This window comes from Lathamus discolor, chromosome 2 (genome assembly GCF_037157495.1).
Source record: "Lathamus discolor isolate bLatDis1 chromosome 2, bLatDis1.hap1, whole genome shotgun sequence".
NCBI classification, from domain to species: domain Eukaryota; kingdom Metazoa; phylum Chordata; class Aves; order Psittaciformes; family Psittacidae; genus Lathamus; species Lathamus discolor.
In genome coordinates, this window is record NC_088885.1 from 7,288,264 (window position 1) to 7,295,513 (window position 7,250).

Sequence of the window (7,250 nt, forward strand, 5' to 3'; positions counted from 1 at the left end):
TTAGTCGCAATAGTGCTCATAGAAAGAGAAAATCAAATGACAATAAGGGCAAAACAGTTGCAGAAAGTGCTCAAATTAAAATGATGGGAAAATAAATTGTTTCCCATGCACTGTTTTGAAACTACTCTTTTCCTCGGAGACGAATCACTTCCACCTCCAAAACTTAGCATTAGCAGTTCTCTATTTTACTTAATAGAAGCTATCATTCATATTGGCAGTTACTATGATATGTTTCTTTGGATGCAGTTCTCACTGGAACCATTTTTGGAATAAGTTACAACATGACAGCAAGGAAAACATTCACTGAGTCTCTCAACACTGCATACCAAAGGAAAAAAGATAGGAAAAGCTTTTTTACCAGGGTAAACAACAGAGATCCAGGCCAAATTGAACGTAAGCCAATAATATGCCCTTGCCACAAGGAAAGGTAATGGTATCCTGGGCTGCATTAGGTAAAATATTGCCAGCAAGCCAAAGGAGGTGATCCTGGCCCTCTGCTCAGCACTGTTGAGGCTACACCTGGAGTGTTGTGTCCAGTTCTGGGCCCACCAGTACAAGAGACACAGACATACTGGAGAGAGCCTAGCAAAAGACCATGAAGATACAGTACTTGCGAACTTCAGTATAAATAGTGGATGCATATTCACCTTTCTCTGAGAGATCACTAGCTAAAAGGTTCATTAGTAGTGACAGGACAAGAAACAATGAGCACAAATGGAAATAGGGGGGGCTGAACACAAGGAAACACTTCTCTGCTGGGGAAGTGACAAAGGACTGTGACAGGTTGCCCAGAGAAGTTGTGGAGTCTCACTCTTTGTGTCCACAAAAGCTATCTGGATACATTCCTGGGCCACCAGGTCTCTGTGGCCCTGCATGAGCAGGGATGGTGGACCAGGTGACCTCTAGAGGTGCCTTCCAACTTCAACCATTCTGTGATTCTGTGACTCTTTCTGCAGCTCTAGGATATATAAATTAAACTACTTTAAAATAATTTTAGGTGATCAACATCGTAGTGATTCAATACGGGATATTTGTTCCTCCACAAGCTGTTGTTCTTGAAAATTCGGTCTATAAGAAGCCTAAAGAGAGCTGCAGTACGTGAGCTAGCAGTGTGCGCTTGCAGCCCAGAAAGCCAACCGTATCCTGGGCTGCACCAAAAGCAGCGTGACCAGCAGGTCGAAAGAGGTGATCCTGCCCCTCTACTCTGCTCTTGTGAGACCTCACCTGGAGTATTGTGTGCAGTTCTGGTGTCCTCAACATAAAAAGGACATGGAACTGCTGGAACAAGTCCAGAGGAGGGCCACGAGGATGATCAGGGGCTGGAGCACCTCCCATATGAAGACAGGCTGAGGAAGTTGGGGCTGTTCAGCCTGGAGAAGAGAAGGGTGCGTGGGAAGGCAGCCTTCCAGTACCTGAAGGGGGCCTATAGGGATGCTGGGGAGGGACTCTTTGTCAGGGACTGCAGTGACAGGACAAGGGGTAATGGGTTAAAACTTAAACAGGGGAAGTTTAGATTGGATATAAGGAGTGATATAAGTAACAGTTTCCTGTTAGGGTGGTGAGGCACTCTAATCAGTTGCCCAGGGAGGTTGTGAGTGCTCCATCCCTGGCAGTGTTCAAGGCCAGGTTGGATAGAGCTTTAGGTGACATGGTTTAGTGTGAGGTGTCCCTGCCTGTGGCAGGGGGGTTGAAACTGGATGATCTTAAGGTCCTTTCCAACCTGAACTATTCTATGATTCTATGTTAATTGTGTCTCAGGCTTTTAAAGATAGACAATCCACTTATCTCCTTTTAAACAACTGACTAACAGAAGATGCTCAAATATCCGCTATTTCACTTATTTCTAGCAGATCTGTTAATATCTTAAACTGAAAAGGAGATTCCAAATAGCATCTAGTCCCATCATGGCTTTGTAGTTTTTACTACCTTACCAAAAAAAGGCTGTTGAACCTGTTGACAAATCACCAGTTGCAATATATTCACTGTGATACTGAATATTCCAGTCCCTTAAAATCCTACTGCTGATGTGTCAGCAAGCAGGGAAATTTTAGGCTAGACTGCACAAATCTCAGCATTAAAACCAGACAGTTCAAACATGTACAGCAACAATCAAAACCATCCACTCTTAAGTCTTTCTTTGTGGCCTTTCTATGGAAATTTGCAAGGCTTTATGGGATGCAATTTGCTTGGTGAAGAGTCTGACAGACTTAGCAACAATATATTTGGAAAAGTCATTTTCTGTCATGGCAGATAATGAATAGTTTAGGATTTCTCAAATATCAGTAGCAGTTGCCGGATGAAGATGCTATCTTCTATTTGTGGGATTTTCAGGATGCTGACAGTTAAATCGTTCCTCCTACAGCTATGATGAAAAAGAGAACATCAGCTCAGATCCAAGACAATCTCTCATCTTCTTCCTGATTAAACAGAAATATAAACAAACTCTATAAAGAACCATGCCCCACTCTTGGGTAAAGCCACTGAGAAGTCCAGTTACTCCGGAACACTTAATTACCCAGACTGGAACAGGAGATGCAAATGGGACAATGAAGAGCTCAATTTTCCATGTGGGCATTTTGAAGTTCAATACGTTTTTTACATGTATAAAATAGGAAGCATTTTCGTTACTTTTTTCACAGCAATGAGAGTATGTGGTATTCAAGAAGACTAACGCAGTAGGAGTCCAGAAATTCGCCTGAGTGCTTGCCACAAAATCCTTACGCAACTCTAATGACTTGTCTGGTTTTGGCTGGGATAGAGTTAACTTTCTTCATAGTAGCTGGGATGGGGCAACGTTTTGGGTTCGTGACCATAACACTGTTGATAACACAGGGATTTTTTTGTCATGCTGAGCAGCACTTACACACAGTCAAGGACTTCCTGCTGGCTGCATCTTCTATGCCACAACCTTAATGTCAAACCAGCATGTCGCAGGCAACGTCAAGCCAGGCAAAGCTGCTAGAGTGCCTGATGTTAAGCAGGTATGTGCATAACCACAACACCATGTAGCACAAGCTTCAGCAGGGCTTGCCTGAGCAGCGCTTGGAGGTGACATGCCAGTAGTACTTTCTGTTCCATCAAGGCTGTTCTAAACCTAGCTGATCCTACGGGGCCACTTTTTTAGAGAAGACTTTTGAGTAACGTTTAGATTGATGCTAATCAGTTCCACTCACAAGTACAAAAGAAATGTTACCCTTTAATAAAATGAAAAGGTCCAAGGGAGAAAGTACCGAGTTTTTCCTTCTCACATTGTAGACAGAGCAAATCTTGAAATGGAGAGGAAAAAAAAGTTCTTTTAGCAGCTAAATTCATTATCCCTTTTTCCAGCTATTTTTGACATTTTTTTTCTTTTTCAGCAGTTAACATTTGAAATACTCAGTTACTCTGTTTCATCTTGCACCATACATAGCTTTCACATAGCTTTCACCACTCTATCAAAAGCAGCGGCGCTATGCTATGGGATAAAAGAGCATTGTTCCCACATTCTATTACTGGTTGGCAGGTGGGAAAAATACCTAGTAAGAAGCTCACACAAATTGGAAAGAAGACTTAAAAGGCACTAGAAGCCTGAGTTAAGCTTTAACTGTTTTTTCAGAAGCTGTGATCTGTAGGCTTTGTCTTCAGCCAACGTCCACTCAAAGTGAAACAGGCCTAAAAAAATCCCCTCTGCAATAAATAGATACCTCATGGAGATATTCTGGCCAGCAAGTCTCCCCCTTTGTGCTTTGAACAAAAGCTGCAGGAAAACCTTGAAAAACCCTCCATGAAAGATAGAAGCAAATGGGAGATTTCTTTTTTTCCCCTCCTTTCTCAGTAAGCACAGTTCTTCTACTTTGCCTCGCAGACGCTCTATTTTAATAGCATTGTCAGGGCAATCCGGTGTCTGCTCCAAGTTCCGAAGGACGTGTTCTGAAGTGTTACTTTGCAATCCATTTCATGTTAGTCTCATAAGTAACCTTATCAAAGAGGCATAAATACTTGGCTTGATCTCAGCACAGTGAGGACCATCTTTCGGGCAAAGACAGGACGCTGAGAAATGAAATACATACATATATATTTGTTATATATACAAATGGTAATATTTATAGTAGAGATTAACTGTAAAGCTGAACGCACTCATGCTGGAGGGGTCTCTGTTTTTTTGTCCCAGACGATGGAAAAAGCCTGGCATTTGAAATTTCAGGTTGAACGGCAGCATTTTAAAATGAATCCAAGCCGGATGAGGTACTGTATGACTGGGGAATAGGAAAGGGCAAGAAGTGATCTTCTCAGCTACAGATCTGTTATTTTGCTCTCAAGACAAGGTAAAGCTTCAGAACATTGGGAGATAAATGGCAGATAAGATAATGCAATATGACTCTACCAGAGAAGGAATATTCTGACACGAGGTACTTACTTTCTTCACTATGACATTTACTTTCATACAGGGAACTAGAAAAAATAATCTCTCTGGACGTCTACAAATGTTTCCTATCATGCCAAATGGAAAACTATTGTAAAACCTGGCAAGTCTGGGTGTCAGAAGAACTATGAGGTAAATGAGCAACTGGCTGAAGGGAAAGCCCAGCATGAGTTACACTGAAAAAGGAGTTTTGAGACTGTAAGGCTCAAGAACACAATCTGGGACTTACACTTTCATTTAATGATATTGCAATTAATACGCACTCATGAAATTTGCTGGCACTGTGAAACTGGGAAGCAGTCATTACAAAGGAGTCTTGGAGACAGAATAGCTGCCCTTGAGGACTGGAGCCATAGAAATGGGCTCAACCTCTCCGTTACCAAACACAAGTTCACACCCTTTGGAAGAAATAATAAGCTGAGAGCTAACTGGCAGCAGCAGAAGGAAAACTGTGTATGGACTTTAGCTGGTCACAGGATATTAACTGATGAAGGTGAACATGGCCACAGCTGTAACAAAGGCAAATACAATCCATAACCAGGATCGATATGCAGCAGATATATGCAAATAAAAGGAAAAAAAAAGATAAAAATGAAAGGAAAAAAGAGAAAGTGAGCAGAAACAACCCTGTGAGCCTTCTCTTTACAGGAGAAATTCAGGACACCGAATGAAATCATCAACATAATGTGCAAGAATATACATTTTCACAGTGTTCGTAATTAATACTGTGGATTTTATTGAATGAATTAATTCTGTGTGATGTCTTGTAAGTCAGAAGTATAAAAGGACTATAAGATTGTGGAATTGGATGCAATATTCCAAGGGAGACTCTTTTTCCTATGGTCTTGAAGTCATGTACTTTCCACAGAGGGGGTTTCAAAACATGCACTAAATAATATTGCTTTTTTCTTTTCATGTATTTGGGTAAGAGAGCCCAGTCTCCTTACCCCACTCCTCTTTACAACACAGCTCTGTTGTGAAGAGTTACGTGACAGGTTTTCTGTCACGCATAATGGCATTTTTCCAAATCAGTCCCCTAAATCATTTTCTACTACACTCACAATACCTACTTTAACCTACCAACACACCCTCTAAGAGGACATATACCCCTGCTGTAGGCTTTAATATTTTGCTTTGAATAAATATACCCATGATAATGCTTGCATGAGGTATTTTAATAGATGAGGTTGCAAATTTCCTTCCAAATTGCAGAGCTTGCAAGTACACCCACATGCTTAAGCTGATAAATGAAATGCTTACAATTCATGATTATTATGAACATTTTTAATAAGCCAAAATGCGGAGGAGGACCAAGCAGTTCTGAAGAAGTTAAAGATACAGAACCACTGCTGCCTCCAAGGAATGCTATGGATTTGGGGTTTTGCACTTATCAAGGTTACAACAAACATGGTAAGAGGTCTTCATGGGTAATAACTCCCTTGCCCCTCCTAATCCAAGACTGAAAAGTAAAGAATCATCAGACTAGAAGTAACATAGCTCTTCTATCATAAAATCCACACAGCTTCCTAAATCGGCTAATGGGTGCACTTCACATACTTCATAAACCTCACCACTTCCATCCACAGTAAATCTTATTTAGTTAGATTTAAGAACTTTAGAAACAGGACAGAACCAAAAAGTTTGGATTTGGAAACGATACTAAACCCATCATCAATGTTTTAGCATCAAACCCTATTGTTAAAGTACATCGTTACAGTGAAAATGAATTATGTTGATGAAAAAATATCTGTGTACTACTTTACAGCAGAAACTGCTGGGTTTTGCTATGTGATATTAGTGCGTACAGTAAACATACATTTAGGTCCTTTGTGTAATATATGAGGATGCTGATAGAGCAGCAGAACACAGAACACAGACCCAGCTAATATTTAGTTGGGAGTTACACGCACATAGTTATATACTATACATATACATAGCATCAAATCCTATCCCGATCATTAAGAGTCAAATTCTGCCTGGTCTTTCAAATTCTGCACCTGGTTGTAGTGCAGACTGAAGGGGAGAAAGGGTTAAACATCTTCATTTTTGCTGCAGCCTTCTAGCTGCTTATGCATGCGGAGTTAAGTGGAGCATGAAACTGTGCAACCAAGGGAGGGAGGGAGGGAGAGAAGGAGGTAGAGAAAAGTTTCCTGAACCACTTTCTACTTTGCCCGCTGTTCAACACAACACAGTAACTTGGTGGGACACTCCACTGCTGAATTCCAGAATTCACGATTACAAATGGTCACATCACAGATGCTCAGTTCAAAGAGTTGATCCAAAGTCCACTTTGATCACACGCACACAATAAACAATTCTTAGTACAAATCTTAGCAATGATATTAAGGATAAAGGAAAGGAAGAAGGCATGAAGCACACAACTATTCTTGTATCTCTGTTATAGCACGGACTTGATAAAATAAAACTCCCAAATGATCTTAAAGGCAACTACAGTCATGCTGGAGAAGAATCTTATAGAATCACAGAATAGTTAGGGTTGGAAAGGACCTTAAGATCATCCAGTTCCAACCCCCTGCCATGGGCAGGGACACCTCACACTAAACCATGTCACCTAAAGCTGTATCCGACCTGGCCTTGAACACTGCCAGGGATGAAGCATTCACAACCTCCCTGGGCAACCCATTCCAGTGCCTCACCACCCTTACAGTAAAGAACTTCTTCCTTATATCCAATCTAAATTTCCCCTGTTTAAGTTTTAATTTGTTACCCCTTGTCCTGTCACTGCAGTCCCTAATAAGGAGTCCCTCTCCAGCATCCCTATAGGCCCCCTTCAGGTACTGGAAGGCTGCTATGAGGTCCCCATGCAGCCTTCTCTTCTCCAGGCTGA